The 19,462-nt window shown below is 41.8% G+C and overlaps 1 protein-coding gene across 6 annotated transcripts in view; it reads left to right on the top strand.

Moving 5' to 3' along the window:
- The first annotated feature begins 14,289 nt into the window (after positions 1–14,289).
- cdon (cell adhesion associated, oncogene regulated) overlaps positions 14,290–19,462 on the top strand; it is a 41,901-nt gene continuing 36,728 nt past the window's right edge. For all 6 annotated transcript variants that reach the window (XM_077541702.1, XM_077541703.1, XM_077541699.1 and 3 more), the window contains exons 1-2: positions 14,290–14,384; positions 16,669–16,795. The gene's annotated coding sequence lies outside the window, so the exon portion shown is untranslated. The remainder of the gene's footprint in view (positions 14,385–16,668; positions 16,796–19,462) is intronic.

A 19,462-nucleotide genomic window follows, 5' to 3' on the forward strand; every position in this document is an offset into this window, starting at 1 on the left:
AATCACTTCAAAACTTTATTTAAAATCCTTTTTTTTTCTTTTTCTTTTTTAGAACAGAGCTTTACTATGAACCCAAAGGACACTTAATGATGAAAATAATTTTTGTGTACACATATTTATTTATAATTAAATTAATTCATTCTTTCTTTCATCAAGTGCTCGTTTTTCCATCAATGCTGTACATTCACAATCACATCCCGAACGTGTAAAAATCCAGTATAAAAACATAAAACATAATTGTGAGCGGCCACGAGACGACAGATTATGTGCGATTATGTTCATTACATGTGACATCATGTCACGATTAACGGCGTCGACCGCTGCACATTGCAGGTGGGGCGGCTTAGCGCTCAAAGCAAACACACAAATGTGTTTTCAGTTTTTGCTCGTTTGAGATGTTGGATCATTGGTTGAACGCGAGCCATGTGACGTGTTTGGAAAGGGAAAGAACGGAGCGCTCATGGAGCCGCTGACAACTTCAGAAAAATATAGCAGAAAAGCATTGAGTTGATTTTTGCAATGTGGGCTTTTTTTTTTTTTTTTAAAAACATGTCACCTCGGTGTCAAATGTGTACAAGTGAGCTAACCTGGAACGCAAAAGGAGAAATGTTCCCAAAAAGTGACTTGATGTTGGCTTTAGTCGGGGGTTCATGCCCGTACATTTTCCTTGTCACTTGGTTTGTCGGCCATAGTTCAAACTGTAAAAGGAACATAGTGTGAAAATATGACTTTGCATGTTGCGTATTACCATAGCCGTTTTTGGCTATCGGCGAAATTGGCGGCTGCCTGGGGCCACCAGGGGGCCCCCAAGCGCTATGTGTAGTCTCACCTGAGGATGATTAAAATGTCCTGTCTTTATTCTGTCGCCAATATTTGTTTTTTATATCCAATTTTTGATTTAAAAACAAACATAGCACATAAATAAAATAAAGTGTGATGTTAAGGTTGGCTGGTGTTTTTGTGTCAGTTTGTGACACTACGTCAGTAACGTCACTGTGTGAGAATGATTGACATCTACCCACCCCGTTAGCGAGAGTACTACTAAATCAAACAGCCACCATAATGTCTTCAAAAAGAAAAAATGGAAAAATGGCGCGGAAAAATGGAAGAAAACTGAAGATGAAGTTTGTTTATTTGTTTTGCTATCCAACTCGCTAGCCTCGCGCATTTATTTATAGATGCTAACTTTCTCTTGGCTGGCCCCTAGTTCAACTAGTATGATATGTAAATTATTGTAGAAAATGTATAAAGTGACAAATTTGTAATTGGGTACAAGCACCGTACATCGCAATTTTTAATATAAAAACAGATTAATTTGAATTAATATTCTGTATTACTGCAAGCGGCTAAGACAATGAATGGATGGATGGATTACTGCAATATTACTGTAATTAAAAAGATAAAATATAAATAGGGATATTCACTCATGGTCTACTTGATAACATAAGGAGGTTTGTCTTTCTAGGACCACTTGTAAAATATTATATCTATCTATATATATATATATATATATATATCTCTGACGGGCCGGATTAAACCCCTTAGCGGGCCTGATCCGGCCCGCGGGCCTTATGTTTGACACCTCTGGTTTAAGTGGAGGAGAGAGAGAGGAGGGGGGGGACCAGTGACCCCATCCCACCTCTCCATCAAGCCTCCCTCCCTCCCTCGCTCTCCACTGTGACTGTACTCCTTTCTCCTCCCGGCTTTGTTGGAAAACAGTTTTCAATTTCCTGGGTAGCCGTCTTCAAAGGGAGCCTCGGTGAGGGGGACGAGTGTGTGTGTGTGTGGGGGGGGGGGGGGGGGGGATATGATGTGGGGTGGTGGGGGGGGGGCATCCGAGGGGGCTGCCAGAAGCGCAGTGACAGCTGGGAGGCAGGAGACGCATCAGAGAATTCCACGTTCTGACCGCCAACTGACATACTGCGATTGTGTGAGCTGACCCGACCCCCCCAATACCACCCCCCACCCCCACCCCCACCCTACCGCCACTTTGTATACACACACACACACGGGCACGCATTCACGTTCACAAAAGAATACAGACACACACTGTGCTACATTGTGTTGTTTCGATATTTACGTTATGTTAAAGTTGCGTTGTTATATTCCCAGGTCGCGTTCTACTGATTTACGTTTGTTTCATTACGTCTAGGTTGGGCTGTACTATATTATAGAAGCACATTATGCGACATACGCTGTATTGTGTTGCGCTATATTCCCAATGCTTGATCTTTGTTTACATTAGGTTACGTTACATCACATCTCTACATTTACTTTTACATTATGTAAATTATGTTGTTACTTTCTTTGCATTATGCCACACAGTCGGTTACATTACGTTATGTAAACCATGTAAATGTTATGGAAACCAAATAAAAAGAGAGGGTGAGGAGAGGAATCTTCAGAGAGTGCAGGAGTGAATTGTATCAGTCAGTTCCTCTCCTCTCTCGTCATCTTATTTTATACTTGCCATGACACAGCATCCTTCCCGCCTTAGAGGTCTTTGAGAGCCGCAGTGTTATTGAGGAAGTTAGGAGACTTGAATATTTATTCACATTTTATTCTGAATATGGTTAAAAAAAAAAATGGCCCACAAATTAATTGGGGTCTTCTAACTGAGCCCATTTCGGATGGAGCGATCTTGTGGCCCGGCATCCTCGCCATAATTGCCTCCTTGAGAGGGAAGTGACATCATCGACGACGGCGTATTGCACACGAGCGCCTCTGAAAGCAAAGTGATGATTACCTTCTGTATTCCCAGTGTGCAGCAGCGCACCCTCAAGGACAAATGTGCAAGTGGGAACTCGGGTTTGGAGGATGCGTGGGGAAAATAAGACAGTTAGCTGGGTAAAACTGCCGGGGGGGGGGGTCGGGGGTCTACTCTAATCCCTCCACATCTGGCTTCTATTGGGATGCGGAGGCCGCTAAAATAATGTTTTTCACCCGACAAGACTTTTTGTGCCATAAATTACCCAGCAGCCACTTCAGTGAAAGCCATTGGAGGGGGCCACTTTGTGTTTCTGCGCAAGACAACTCAACTGCCCCCCCCCCACCCTCACCCTGCAGTAAAATGTGCCTTCCTTCCTGTCGTCCATCAACAGACGACAACGTGCAGGCAAGATGTGGCCTTCTCACTTAACAACCGCATTTATTCTCTGTCGATAACCAAAACAGGAGCACCTACGGACACGCAGGTTCATTAAATGTGGGATGAATTATGACGATTAGCATTCCAGGAGACTTGTTGTGTGTGACCATGTTTACATCACAGTGTGACCTACTTATTTTTATTTACTTATTTCTTGTAGATCCACTTTCACTTGATTTGAATCAAATGAATGTATATACAACATAAACGTCCAAATCGGGTATTTGGCATTCGAGTAAGAAGGCGCGATGAGTGATTGAAACGGGGGTCCTTGTTTTCCGTCGGTCCTGACGTACGCCAGTGGATTCTCGAAAAAAGTTTGAGAGATAAATACTGAAACTCAAAGCAGATTTATTACGTTTAGTCAAGCTGGTTTTGTCCCATCAGTGACCTCGCACAGCCACAAACCATAAACCAGGTCCAGATTCCTTCCCTAAAAAACTTCCATCTCCACTTTTGGCAGGAGTTGACTTTTTTTTTTTTTTTTTTAAATAAAGGACATGGCCTCAGGGACTCAAAGGTGATTGGTTCATAATCAGACAATATCGAATTTGTGCCTTTGAGCAAGGCAACAAACTAAATTTACCTTAATAAATTGTATGCTTATGTTCTGTGTATGCATGTAAAGAAATTGCATATAATTGTAAAGTGCGGGATCAAAAGGACAAAGCGTGCTCGCCATTGAGAGACTATTGGGAAATCTGTGGAATTATTATGGGATTCCAATGTCTCTGTGCGCTCTGGGCCACATTTTATGTGAATGCGGACAGGCGGCGCACATCTGGCCAAGCCGCCATTATTTGTACGACATCACACATTTTGTGCAGCCAAGGAAGGTCGTTCGTTCAAACCGAAACGCAAGACAAGAACTGCGAGAGTTCACTTGTAGGTAAATAAAACACGTCGCTAATAGAATGCAGCGCGACGTCCTAATCAGAGGCAGACAAGAACGAAGCGAGCGTGTCAGTGCACGTGAAGACGCCGGGAAGGAAATCGTTTCGTTTCAAATGAAACTCATTTGTCAGCCTTGTGATTGATTTGACGATCAATGGAGTTTGTATGTATTCATGTAATGTATATTTCCTGAAACAAAACGTGTGATTGGAGGCAAATGCACCGATGATTGTCTTCTGGTAACATTTGGCCTCTTCGTGGACCTTTTCATATTTCATCTTTCTGCACAGCACCTGTAGGAATGTGACCCGCTGTGCGCTGTGTCCCCCCTCCACACCCCCAGCAGTGGTGAGACGGTCTGCCTGGTCGGGCCTGTCACTGGTGATGAGCAGAGGCTCATCAGTGTCGGGGGGCAAGCAGAGTTCAACGCGCAATAAGTGCATAAAAGCGCTGCGTGTATGGCACCGCGGCAGACTGAAGGTCTCGGCAAGGGCCCGGGCCTCGTGGAAGGCGTGAGGTCACTGCCTTCTTCACCACTAACACCAATTAGATGAATACGAGCTGACAGGGCGGCAGGATGAAAGGGAGAGGATTGACTAATGCGACAATCCCAGCGGTAAACGGTCCGACCGAGCCAACTTGATTTTACAGCCATTAGGCACCTGTTGGAGGCTCGCGCAGGTGATCCCAACTTTCTGGAATTACATCTGCGCCGAAACCAGAGCCTTGCAGGACGCCGCCCGGCAAAACTGCTTGATGCCATCTGTCCTGATTTTCCTCTTGTGTTTAGCTTGAGACGTTGACTGCATCAACGGTCGAATAACCCGATTTATCGGGCTTTTGAAATTGACTTGCTAGCGCAGACCTGAGATACGACAGCTATATGGTGGCAGTTAACGCAACTACACTCACTTCACAATAAGTAGCAGTTTGGAAAATAGTGAACATTTAATCACAAAAAGAGGTGTCAAGCTGTTTAATGCCACTCCTAGTTTACTGTCAAATTAAATATTAAAAGGAGAATTACACTTTGTGTATTGAAAGCAACAACCGAGCTTATCCTTTAGCCCTCTAGCTTAACGCTAACGCCCACGTCACACTGGCAGCGGAAAGGACGCGTTGCGTTTTCCTTACGGCTTCCGCAAGGACTGCAATTCACACCGCGTGTCCGGAAATCTGCTCCCGACAGACCGTAAGATCACGTGGGATTCACGCTGGAGAGTTGAGGTCACGCAATAACAACCGTGTAAAAAGATTCCTATTTGTAAACAATAGCCACGCTTGCCTGTTGTCACATCCATATGCTTTTTGGACATTGTTTCTGGGACTTCTACCATGGTTGTTCTACCATGGGTAAGTACGTTTTGTGTTTACATAGTGTTATTTTGTCATGTTTAATTTATTCGGAGCTCATTTTTTGTCTTAAATGTCCAACTCATGTCATGCTATGTAGCTAGCTACCTTCCCTCCAAAAAAAAAAAACCCGAGTTCGCAAATGGTTTTATTTTGAAATATACCGGATTTGCCTTGATGCGAGACGCCCGACTTCCTGTCCGGCTCGTGTCATTTCTTCAGCTGCATGAAATCCCGCATGCGGCGTCCGGAAAAAAATAGAACGCTTGCGGAAACCTTTCGCATCGCCGCAGTCGTTCCACATCGCAGACGCACCGCACCGCAGCTGGTGTGAATTGACATGTAGACTTGAATGTGTTCTATCCTTGTGGTGTTTGTACGGCCGCCGTACGGAAAACGCACCGCGTCCGTTCCGCAGGCACTGTGAGTTGGGCTTAATGCTAACACTTAATGAGAAACTCATAAAAGTCGTTTATGTCTGTCTGTCTGGCTATCTCGCTAGCCAGCTAGCTAGCTATCTCACTAGCTATCTCGCTAGCTAGCTAACTATCTAGCTATCTCACTAGCTAGCTAGCCAACTATCTAGCTATTTCGCTAGCTATAGCTAACTATCTAGCTATCTATCTAGCTATCTCACTAGCTAGCTAGCCAACTATCTAGCTATCTTGCTAGCTAGCTAACTATCTATAGGGTACGTATATATAATATGTATATAAATGTACTTGTATATACGAGAGGATAGAGTGTGCATGCAGGAATGTCGCATTTATTTGTATGAATCTATACCAGGTCTTAAAATTGGCCCATTTATTGTGGGCCGCCAAGTTATGACTCGCGGAACTCTGGGAATCCAGAGACCCCATTTTGACAGCAACTTGAATAGAGAACCTACTGTACATGTTAAACATGGTTCCGTTCACGTGCTATCACAACTCTACTTGCGCTTCTTTTTGAAGAGAGACAACAGCAGAAGTGTGGGTGTCGGTTGTGGCGGTGTTTGTGTGTGTGTTTACGTTGTCGGGGTCAGCGCTGACATATTTCAACGCGGTGTAATTCTAGCCGGTCACGGCCCATCATGTGTCATCCTCGTGTCAATGGGGGCCTTTGCCACATACTTGAGCCCCCCCCCCCCCCCCCCCCCGCTCCACGGCCGTCTCACCATTACTCCATCCCATAATTACCCTGCGTGCACACAATCCCGTCCTTCCCGTTCATCCTTTGCCCGTCTGCCAACTCCTCACATGTTGTCATCGGCCTGCTGAGAAGAGGGCCGGCCGGGGGCTGATCCGCTGTCGAGACGGGTCTTACCGAGCTGTCTGCTCGCCGCATCTGCTTTTATCCAAGGAACTAGCCAAACTCGGTCGTGCTAAATAACGTCACTGGACTGGAGCATTTTAACATCTTGACCCTTAAAAGGGGAAGTCAAGTCAAAGTCTATCTATGCAACGTCACGTGTCGAAACAGTAATCTGATTAATATTGCTTGTTTGTGAAATATGAATTAAGCAGCAAAATCCACCTGTTTTTATGCTTCTCAGGGGCAGCCATTTTGCCTCTTTCTGTCGACTTAAAATGACATCACAGTTGCGCAGGGCAGTCATGGCTCACCTGGTTTTGGAGTTTGGTGATGTGACATTTGCAAGCGCTAAAAATTTTGGTGAAAATTATACATTCACAAAAATGTAATTGTGGATATAAAAAAACTAATTGTGATTTAATTGGTTGAATTGTCTGCTAGAATAATTACAATTTCTTTGTATTTGAAAGTGTTGCTGAATATGCCCTCGTATTTCGTTATTTTAAAGAAATGTATACATTGAAAAGAGACGCTCTAGAAATTTTAAGTCTTAAATTATTTGAAATTATTCATTTTTGTGTTCGTGCCAAACATTCCATTTGAAATTATGGCCAAAACTTTTAACTTTGGTTTTGAAATTTTGTAAAACCGCACTTAAAATCTTCTCAACTGATTTAGGAAAATATGTTCTGATCCAACGAAATCGACATTTTTGCCACACAATCTTGGAACTTGCTTGAAAATCCAAGGTTAAAACGTGAAACTTACGTCGAACTGTATCGTATTTATTTGATTTACGGTACACCTATTTTTCGAAATCGGGGCCGCGCTCCCCTCTAAGCGTGCTAACGTCACAAAGCGCGACGCCCGAGTTGCCTCTGGAGTTGATCTCAACCAGGGTCAAGAAGATAAGATGACCCTGAAATTCCGCTGAGGGAGCTTCTCCCTTCCCGGTGAAGGATGGACACTTTGCATGGAGATGTTGATGTAAACCTTCCATACTCTCCTTGTGGATTTTTTTTCGGCAGGGGGGGGTTGCTTCTCCTCCATGCAGGGGTCTAACATATCAAAGAGCAAGGATGCAAGCAAGGAGCGGGGGGAGGGTGGTGGCGTTTGATTTTTTGGGGGGGGCGTGAGTTGGCTTTTGTTCCCACTCCTCCGGCAGGATCCCCTGAAAAGATCACCGAGTGGGCCCGATTGGTCACGGCCGAGATCGCCCCCCCCTCTGATTGGACACGGCGGACCAGCAGATGTTGGATCTCCAGCAGGGGGGCTCGGATAGCTTTTAGCTTGTCGCAAACTCGGAACCGCTCGCGTCACTGTCGCGTCACTGTCCGCGATCGCATGCGGATCGTGCAATCTCCGCAGAGAAGAACCCGAGCCGAGAAAACCAAAGCAAGCACGACCACACTGCGATACCCACAATTTCCTTTTATCAAGTCATCGGTCACCTGATTTTGTTGGCAAACCAGGGTTATTATAATTTTGGAATTGTTCATTTTAGTTCGTTCTTATTTCGTTTTGAGTTTTGTTTTTTAAATTTAGTTTTAACTAGTTTTTAGGATGATTCTGTTAGTTTTCATGGGAGTGACGTCATCTTTTGGTGCTTTTGTATTGGCTGCTGCTCGATGACGTCACTTCTGTGTGACATACTTTCAAACGTCATTATTCCGGTTCATATCAAAATAAATCGACTTCAAATCACATTTAAAATCATCCCCAAAGTCTCATGCATTCAATTCATTACCAAAGACGAAAACAAAGGACATTATTGCGATAATTATAGTTAGTTTTCGTTTTGTAAACACAAAATGTGGTTTCAGTTTTTGTTTTTATTTTATTTTGTTAACGAAATTTTTGAATTTTAGTGTTTTGTTTTGTTTTCTCGTTAGTTCTGGCTAACTAAAATAACCTTGTGTCAGACTGGCATTGATACCATATATCCGATGTTTGTTTACGGACGGATGTAATCGGATTGGTCCGGATTCCAATTCGAGGATATCCGATCTGAAGCTTTTTGTTCTTTATGGCGAACATGTCCAAATTGTGTCACTTGGCGACTTAGAGTTTCGTTGTACGTCGGTCGGTTTGTCGTAAGTCGGTTCGTCGTACGTCGGTCTTGTTTTTACAAGCAATCAAGAACAAGATACGGTGAAAGCTTGTCAAGTAATTACAGATGAGATTCCATGTCTGCTGATTCTGTTTCCTATCCGAGTTCCCAGATAAGACCAAGCTAGCGTTTACACAGTCGACTAAGTAAGTGTAATTGCTTTGACTTTGTCTCACCGGACGCTCTGAAAAGAAACGTCTCCGTGACCGAGGAGTCCGAGGAACAGATATGTTATCTGGAGGAATCTGGGGGGAAGCATTTCCCACTCCGGCCCGCCTCTGCTTGGCCCGTCCTGCGCAGGAACGAGCCATTTGGACCGCAGTCATCTTCCTGACATCTGACAATGCAAAAAAAAAAAAAGATCAGAAGAAGGGGGGGAAAAAAAGGAGATAAGAGACGCTTCAAAGTGCTGACACGGCCAAATGGATACGAGCCCCGAGAGAACAGCCATGGTCAGCCAAAGGTTACATCGGGTCAGGTCAGAACAGCACTACACTTGATTTATTTCAAAACTTTTCAGCCACAGCAACATATGCATTGACACAAATGATTTTTGGATTTGTGCATCATCCAAGACCGTCGTCAGGGGTGTAGTCGTCATTTCAGAGATGGTGGGGGACAAATTGTTCAAGAGTAAGCCAATTTTTATGAGCAAATGATTGTTTTTTTGTTTCGTAGCGGCCAAAGAACGAAATAACTGAACTGTCAAGCTGTGGTTGAGGTGAACGTAAAGTGTAAGCAGCCAGATCATTAAATGTCCAATGGTGACGCTGAACACAAAACTCTTACCAGCGAGTTTTTTTTTGCCTACAGAACAGAAAGGAAGTGAATCGGATTTGAAGCATCATTTAAAAAGTCCAAATCCTCAATTTCAATTTGAAGACTTTCATATATCCACGAACTCAAACATGGACGTCAGCTTGGATTGAAGATTGTTGGGGCCCAATTTGAAATCTGAAAATCCTCTGAAGCTCACCGAAACCTCAACCTGTGAGAATCACTAACTGATTGTCATCATAAAAATATCAGTGCAGCCCGCAAAAGAAGTTATTACTTCAGTCAGCATGTATTCTTCCGTTCCACTGGGGCTTGTTTTTCTGTTTAAGTCCCACCGTCTTCGGTAGTCGTTTTGTATCTGGGTCTGGATCTGCGTGAGAAAAAAAAAAAAAAAAAAAAAAAAAAAAGAGGCATTTTTTAATGGTGACCAGGAGCCTTGTTTTTTTTTTTTTTTTTTTTTTTTTCTGCCCTGGACATATCCACTTTTTGGGTCTACAAAGAGCATCCAGCCAAGATTTTTATTTCAAATAATGACTTCAAGTCTACACGCATGACTTGCGTTTCTATTTAAAGTTCTGCTTTCTTCAGTGATGGCGTTGATGTGCCAATTTGAAACTATTTTAGTGACTTTGTTGTATTGCTGACCAGAAGTCTTCTCTTCTTAGGACGTTTCTGCTTTTAGGGGCTCCTCTTTTATAATTTTTTTCTATTTTTATTTATTTATTTTTAGTTTACATTTAAATTATTATTATTTTTTAATTTCTTAGGACATTTCTGCTTTTAGCGGCTCATCTTTTATAATGTTTTTCTATTTTTTATTTATTTATTTTTATTTTAAATGTATTTATTTATTTAATTTCCTAGGACATTTCTGCTTTTAGGGACTCCTCTTATAATTTTTTTCAATTTTAAATTTAAATAGAATTTTTTTGTATTATTTCCTAGGACATTTCTGCTTTTAGGGGCTCCTCTTATATATATATTTTTTCTATTTATTTATTTATTTATTTATTTATTTATATAGTTATTTATTTATTTAATTTTAAATTGAATGTTTTTTTTTATTTTATTTCTTAGGACATTTCTGCTTTTAGGAGCTCCTCTATAATTTTTTTTTCAATTTTTTTAATTTTAATTTTATTATTATTATTATTATTATTTTGATTTTCTAATTTTTGATTTCTGCTTTTAGGGGCTTTTTTTGAGGCCTCACAAATTCAACAATGGGCCATTTGGACACAATCATGGAGTATTCAAGTCAGGACTACTAATCTTAGTCCAGAGTGACACTTTTCAGGAAGTGGATTTGATCAAACATAAACTAATAAGCATCAGGTCATCATTATCCTCCCGCCTTGAAATATTCTCACGTCTGGATGCAGTCAGCGAGCGGGCCTGCACTTCTTCCGCACGTCAGGGCTCTGCCGTCGCCCGATGGATGGATAGTGACGGCCGGCCAGTTGGTTCTCATTACGTCCTCTGCACTTCAAAACTACTCTGAGATCCCCTGCCCCTCCACTACCCCCCACCCCTGCCTATGCTCCGTTTTTCTTTTTCATCCCGAGGTACAAAATTGTTCCTGAAAGTGAAAAAGGTTGCCAGAGGCGACTTTTTTCCTCCGGTGTATTTTTCTAATATCCTCTTCAGACTTGACGTATGGACTTGTTCCATCCAGTGTGACTCATGCTTCTGATTAAGTCCCACCTCCCTTTCTGGGTCTGGTCTGACTTCATCATTATTGGCGGCCTTCTTTTTTGTTCATTGGGCGGTTTACATGTCAGTCATTAATAAACTGATTGCTCGTGATGTCACTCAACGTATGTAAATGTTATGTTGTTTTTTTAACACCTCACTATGGCTGTCAAAATGTAGAAATTGACTATTCACAGCTTTCAGGTGAGTTTTTTTTCATAACATTTGTAGGTTTCAGACCCACTTATATGTGAAAATCTCTGCTACAGAACATTTAAAACACATTATTTACACCTTTACACCTATTAACTCATTCACTCCCAGGACATTTTCGCTGTTTTACTGGATTTTGACTGATTTTTGCAAGGCCCATAGCATATTGTGTCCTATTGCTATAAAAACATGGAACCTAACAAAAGAAAGATTAAAGTCTCTTCTTTCATCAGGAAAAAAAAGTGTATTTCTAGCTGTTTCCATTTTGCATCAATTAGCATTAGAACATGGCTAAGTTTCATCATTATTCACAAATCTGTTTAAAATAGTGGGGAAAAGAGCTTTTTGATCTCTTAAACTCTGCTGCCATCTGCTGGCCGTTTTTTGTAATAACTACCGTTGCTTCAAGCATTCTCTTCAGTTCAGAGGTTGCGTCAAAGCCAAAACGTATAATTACATCTTTGGGAGCATGGTAATATTTAAAATAGAACGTATTTATACGTTTTTGGGAGTCAATGAGTTAAAATACGCTCACACTTTGCATCAGTTTTGATTTGCTTTTGCTTCTCCAAAGAAGAGGGAAAGCTTGCTTCAAATCCGTGAGTCATTTTACTTATCTTACTCTCTACTGCATGACCGATTTCTGTTTCTTGTCCAGCACTTTGGATACAGCAACGCTTGCTTTAAAGTGCTTTATAAATAAAGTCGAGTTGAGTACTGTGGCGAGCTCCTCACGTGTGCCGAGAAGCGTTTCTTGGGAGGAGCAATATGGCGGTCTCGCGATTTCGTCATCATTATGTTCAGATCAGTGAAAAATGTCAATGCAGCTCAAAATGGAGGTCAAAATGAATTTTGAGGACCAAAATTTAAAAAAAAACAATTTATCACTATCCGCCATTTTGGTTGTTTACTTTCACCTCGAACGCTTTCAGGTCGGAACTGGGGGAAAAAAACAACTCGGATATATCCGACTTCCGACCATCCTCGAATGCAGCATAAAGTTCGCTAGCTTAACGCTAACTTGTATGCAATGCAATGGCAATGATCAAACGTTATGGTGAAGTTTAAACCTTCAAACAATTGCTACTTTGACATAATCGGGGCACCAACACACACAAACAGCATACAAAAATGCTAAGAGGCATATTATTAGTGGAAATTATGTAGCGCCTCTTCTTCTTGCCCTTAATGACGCTGCATCTCTTCCAGTAGATCTCAATGCTGCCAGGCATGTTGTGGCAGAGCCGTGTTACTACACTGGACTGAAGTCTTACCCGTTTTTGCTCAGTTGATCAAATCATCTGTCAGGTAAATATTTTCAAGGTTACGCTATGAGTTTAAAAATGATTTTCAAGTGTTTCGTCAATCGCAATTTACTCCGTCCCGCCTCGCCCCTGCCCCCACGCCGTTTTTCTTTTTCATCCCGAGGTACCAAATCGTTCCTGAAAGTGAAAAAGATTGCCAGAGGCGACTTTTTTTTTTTTTCCTCCGGAGTATTTTTCTAATATCCTCTTCAGACTCCATGTCTCCCCCTTCCTTCATGCCTCCTCGCTTTTAAGTAAAAGCCTGTCATCCACCCCGCGGGGGCTCCGCTGGAATGCCGCCCCAATATATAAGATCTGTACCTTCGCATTCCCGCTTTAATGCCGCATGTGTCCGAGTGGGTCTCCAAGCGTGGGGTTAAGGAGGGGTTGGGGGCTGATCTGGATATGGAAACAAGGTGGAACTGTGCTTTGTTTGTTGCCCCTCCGCGCATACCAGCGCAACATTTGAACAGCAACAAAATAAGGCACAGATGTGCTTTGCTGGCTCCCGCTTGGCTTGTCCAAGGCCCAGCGTGGAGGTCACATGGTTTGGAAAGCAACACGCTCTCCCGGGCCACGTCCGCGCACGCACACACAAAGGATATTTTGTCAATGCACGTTGGCGTTTTTGTCTGCATTTTAGCTCAGGTTTTTTTTTTTGGGGGGGGGGAGGGGGATACTCCCGACAAGAGTCGTGTGTCAAAAACAGGACGTTGTATTTTATTCTGCTGTATCTGGATCTGTGTGAGAAATGCTTTCTTGTTGGTGACCCGAAATGGTTGACGGTTTCAGCTAGGGTCCAATCGATTGGGATTGTTTTTAGGGTGATGCCGATTCAGATGTTTGGTAGAATAAATTTTCAGATAAGTAATTTATTGTCAAATTAAATACAGAACATATAAGTAACTTTTTTTTTTTTGTCCCCTTAACGCTAATAACGATATGAATTACAGGCAATGAAACCATTTGACTGTTTTTCTTTGACATTTGATATTTAATTTTACACCAGATTTTTTTTCCGTTTTTTTTTTACGTGCACTCTTATTGTATCCTCTTTTTTTTGGATGAAAAATTCTATTCACCTGCCGTTGTTGCACCTTTGCCAGAAGTGACTTTCTTTAGGCTGTTGATTGGCTGAAGTGGTCTTACGATTGCTTATATTGCCGTCATGGAACTGAGCCATTTTTTTTGGTACCTCACGCTAGTTTTTAAATCACTGTTCTGAAGGCCATCACTTTTTCTTTTTTTTAAGTCGTTGTATCTACTACATGCCAAGTAGGGGTGTGCCAAAAAAATCGATTCTTATAAGAATCGCGATTCTCATTTAGTACGATTCAGAATGGATTTTAAATGTCCTAAGTTCAATTTTATTTAATTTATTATTTTATACTGTCTTGCTCTTCCATTTGTGTACTTGGAATGCTGTTCACGTTGTACCCGATTTGGCCATTTAGGGGCAGTGTGGTTCCGTGCGTTCTGATAACCAGTTAAGTCTTGGCAACATTCGAGAGAAGAAGGAAAAAGTCACGGTCAAGTTATGTCAATAAATTTTTTATTTTATTTTATTTTTTTTGTAGCGTAGGAAGAGTATATGCCGGTGAGTAATGTTAAGATGCTTCTCTGTAAACATTCCTGAAGCGTTTTGTATGAATAGCCGTTCTTTTGAGGGATAGAAGTGCCGCAAGTAGCATGCTAATTAGCATTAGCGAGTTAGACTGGAGTACATTCGGACAATTATTTGCTCATCATAACGCGTTCAATTATTTCAATCAGTCAGACGTGTTCGTGTTCGTGTTCGTGTTCACACGGCTGCTTTAAATCACGACAGAGATGGAGAAAGTCGTGGAATGAGAACACATCTTTGGTACTGCGATACTCGGACAACTCTGCCAGGCTGCTCTTCATCCACCAAGTGGCACACGGCCAACTTTCTTCTTGCTTGGATGCTTTTCTCGGCTCGCAGGCGCCCGATTTCTCAATAAAATCCTCCCGAGGAGCGACGGCGTGATGGACTTCCATCTGTTTTCTGTCTCCTGGACAAAACAGAACTCAGCAGAACATCAATCCCTCGGGATGTCTAACTGCTGTTTTGTTTAGAAGATGATTTTTGTATAGGACGTTTGTGTCCAAGAGGTTTTGGATTCACCTTTGTTTCTTTGTGACCAGAAGTCCTCCTTTTCGTTTGGGGCCTACAAAAAAGATCCGGCCGTAATTTTAAAAACGCAACTGAGATTTCATGACTTCAGTCGACATGTATTGTGTTTCATTTGAAATCAATCTGGGCCCTCACTGAGTTTAGTTTTTTTTTCTGGTGACCAGAAGTCCACTTTTCCCAAAAATTTGTGGTCAGGATAAAAACAAACAACAACCAACATAATTTCAGTACTGCACTTAAGTTGGCACGTTTTCTTCCACTCTGTGATTTGTGCTTCAGTTTAAGGCCATTTTCCAGCATCTCTGTGTAAAAAAAGCTTTGGTGTTATCATTGTTCGGATGTCCAGAAGTCCTCATGTTTTTCTAGACACTTTCAGTTTTTTGGGGCCTTCAAAAAGCATCCGGCCAAGATTGTAAAAAGCGTCTGTGTTTTCATTACTTCGGTAGGCATGTATTATTCCTCCAGGTTTATTTTCCAGGCTCTTTTTGTGAAAGAGGCTTTGGAGTTACCTTAAATTTGTTCAGGTGACCAGAAATCCTCTTTTCTGTTGACATATTCACTGTTTGAGGGCCTGCAAAATGCAAACAAAACCAAAAAAAATGTTTATTTTCATAACATTACAATTATTAAAAGCATGGGCGAGTGCCGGTACCAGGATACCGGCCTTATTTGAAGGTATCGGCTACTTAGGGAATTTTTTTTTTTTTTTTTTTAAATGGACATTGAGTGAACCCTCCTCGGCACTAGTTTGACACATTAGCCATTCATCATCTGTGTCAGAAAGAAAGGTCGTTCATTTTTTGTGTGTTTTAAATCAATTTTAAATAAGAGGTATTGAACATTATAATAAGGTTTTTTTTTTGTCCTCTAAAGTAGGCAACTTTTTAACACATTCACTGGCAGCCATTTTCACTGAAGCAACCCCCTTCGCTCGGCTGTTTTACTGGATTTTGACTGATTTTGCAAGAGTATTGTGTTCTATTGCTATAAAAAAACATGGAACCTATAAAAAGAAAAATTAAAGTCTCTTCTTTCATCAGGAAAAAAAAGGTATACTGTATTTCTATCTGTTTCTGTTTTGTAGCAATTAGCATTAAAATATAGCTAAGTTTCATCATTATTCACAAATCTGTTTACAACAGTGGGGAAAAGAGGTTGTTGCAACATGGCCGTGGTTGAGCTCTTATACTCTGCTGCCACCTGCTGGCCGTTTTTGTAATAACTACCATTGCTTCAATTTAGAGGCTGCATCAATGTCTTCTCCATGCTCTAACAAAAAAAAAAAACTTCTTCGGGAGCATGGTAATATTTAAAATGGAACGTATTTATACGCTTTTGGGAGCAAATGAGTTAATTCCCATGGCATTTAGAGAGCACATGGTAACTATATTTAATTGGTTATGAAGAGGATCTTTGTCAAATTGTCTTCAATGATGTTGTTGTGGTTGTTAGTACACGCCATCCACGACAGGTTTTTCCTCCTTGCAGCGTCCATTATAATTCCAGTGCCTGTTTTTTATGACCCCTGTTGCACTTATTTAGCATTATTTAGCACTCTGTCCTGCCTTTTCCTCATCATCAGTCATTAGCCGAGTGTGACAAGCTTGTCCTATTCGGCTCCGTGCTTCTCTGCACATGTTCTTACCAGCCCCTTTAATGAGCACTTTAGACCATCTCACCTCCTCTTGCTGATTTATGACTTTTTCATTTTTTTTTTTTTTTGCAGCCCAGATCAGAGGCCCCTGCCAAGCCCTTTCCTGACTCGGGCAGCTGCGGCCAACATGGCGAGAGGTGTGAACTCCCCCGAAGCTTAATGAGGCCACGGCGCAGGCGGATTACACGGCGGGTTAGAGGTGAGGGGACGACGGCCGGAGAGGCTGCTCCTAATATCCGTGAGGAAGATTAACGCACAGGAGATTAAGTGTGTCAGTGTCCAGGAGAATTGCAGCTGGCCGTCATGAGAGGAGCGCAGAAAAAAATCAGTGTTAGGAATTCAAATTCAAGAGTTGCAATTTTTGTATCATAATATTATCGTACACCTTGTAATCTGAGTTTGAATTTCAAATAGAACACTCTACTGTATACTTTTAAAGGGTACTTATTCTTCTAGTGAAATTCTGAGTTTAAATTGGAACACTATCAAAGTATTCAGTTTTTAAAAAGTTCACCAGGTCAACAGACAAAATATTTCAGTGTATCTAAAAAAAAAATATATATAAATACATAAAAAAAAAAACTGTTTAAAACGAATTTAAAATTGCAACGTAAAAAAATTACATAAAAAAAAAGTCTGAAATTCTTCTGAGTTGAATTGAAATTTTGGACAAAAAAAATGTATACATCTTAAATAAAATAAAAAATCAGTGCAATATATATATATATATAAAAAAAAATGTCATTTAAAGTTTAAACTCAGATGACAAAAAATATAAAGGTATGGCTATAATTAGATTTTTTTAAAACCATTTTTAGGTGTTACATGTAAAATAATAATAATAATAATAATTTGTGTAATGTGTTTATGAAAAAAAATCATTTTTAGAAATTCTAATTCAGTCGCAGAGGGCCCGGATCGACGGCCCGTCCGTAGTTAACAAGCAGAACATTGCATAAACACTAAAGACTGAACGCTCTCCGTAAGTCAAATTCCCAGAAGAAGGACAGCAAAAATTAGAAATCTGCACTCAGACCGCTATGAAAGTATCAAGTATGAAATGAACCTCACCACAAAGGAGGAGAAGGAGCCAAGTTTGGCCATAACTTTTCTTCTTTGACGGGGTGCATTTCTTTCTCTTTTTCTTTCTTTCTTTCTTTCTTTCTCTCTCTCGCTCTCTCTTATGGCTTTCAAAGTCGAACGGGGGGGAAGTGAGGTTATCACGATTATCCATCCATATATCTCATTATCATTTACAAAAAAAATAAGAAATAATTGCAGAAATTCTTAGTTTTTGCCTTGATCGGCTGGATCCCCCCCAAAAAACTCTTTTTACATACACATGGTGAACCTGAGTTGCCCCGAAAGACCCCTTAGTGGCCCCTTGCTAACGGCTAATCATATGTTTTTGGCATTTTGGTGTCCAGACTTTTGACTCGCGTGTCTTCTGCCGCCAGCAAACTATCACTTGTTCTTAGCAGGTATAAAACGCATGCTCTGTAGGGTTTAAGTTTGGAGATGAACATTGTCAAAAACCTTCCGAATTTGAACTTTTGATTGAAACTTTCTTCAAATAAGCAGCCTGACTTTCCGAGTTGATTTTTTTGCTGTCGCTATCACGTGTTACATCCATCAAGATGAGTGGGCCCCCGTCCCAGACGAGGTCCTGCAAGCCCAAGCCGTGACATTATTATTTTTGTTTCTTTCCTTCTCACATCATTTTTGTTGCTTGTCTCTCTGCTTTTTGTCAAAGTCCGGCCCTGGCCTCCAAATTTAGTGACTTGCATCTTGTAGTGTAGCATCTGTACTTTGTTCATGTCGGTGACCTTTCTTGTCCTCAGCCATGTTGCCGCCGATGTCACTCCCTCTTATGTTAGTGTCTTTCTTTACAGCTCTCAAAATGTTAACAGTGACTGTGATTGCTTCACAATTGCTTGTTTTTACTCATAAAACTTTTCAATACTTTTGGTTCAGTGTGGTTAGGTTTTGTTTGGTTTCAGGTGTTTGGAGTGTTTTGTCCTGTGTTCTCCCCGTATCTCGTTATCGTTAACCTTGTCCACCGGCGTGTGTCTTCCCTTCCCAGTATGTGTGACCAATCAGTGCCCTCAGTCTATTGCGTCTCCCCGGTGTGTCTTGTTAGTGGCTCGTTAGTGTTGATGTATTTAGTCAGTGTTGTTTTTTCACGGGTGGTGTCGTGTGGTGTGCTTTGTTGGTAACGTTTGCTGTCGAGTCAAGTTTCTCCATGTCTGGTCGAGTTTCTCCATATCTGGTCAAGTGTCTCTCTCACGTCCAAGTCAAGTGTCTCCCTCTCACATCCTGCCAAGTCTGTCCACGTTCTGCCAAGTCTGTCCACGTCCTGCCAAGTCTGTCCACATCCTGCCAAATCTGTCCTGCCAAGTCTGTCTACGTCCTGCCAAGTCTGTCCACATTTGTCCACGTCTTGCCAAGTTTGTCCTGCCAAGTCTGTCCACATCTTCCACATCCTGCCAAGTCTGTCCACATCCTGCCAAGTCTGTCCACGTTCTGCCAAGTCTGTCCATGTCCTGCCAAGTTTGTCCTGCCAAGTCTGGCCACGTCCTGCCAAGTCTGGCCACGTCCTGCCAAATCTGTCCACGGTCTGCCAAGTCTGTCCACATCCTGCCAAATCTGTCCTGCCAAGTCTGACCACGTCCTGCCAAGTCTGACCACGTCCTGCCAAGTCTGTCCACGTCCTGCCAAGTCTGTCCACGTCATACCAAGTCTGTCCACGTCATGCCCAGTCTGCTCACGTTCCGTCCCGTCCTGTCCGTCACCATCTTTGATGTTAATGAAGTTCTTCACGTTTCCCTTCCTATCTGTCTCCCTGCCTTGTTTCTCCGCCTTTGGG

This window comes from Festucalex cinctus, chromosome 13, assembly GCF_051991245.1.
Source record: "Festucalex cinctus isolate MCC-2025b chromosome 13, RoL_Fcin_1.0, whole genome shotgun sequence".
In the NCBI taxonomy this organism is placed as follows: Eukaryota; Metazoa; Chordata; class Actinopteri; order Syngnathiformes; family Syngnathidae; genus Festucalex; species Festucalex cinctus.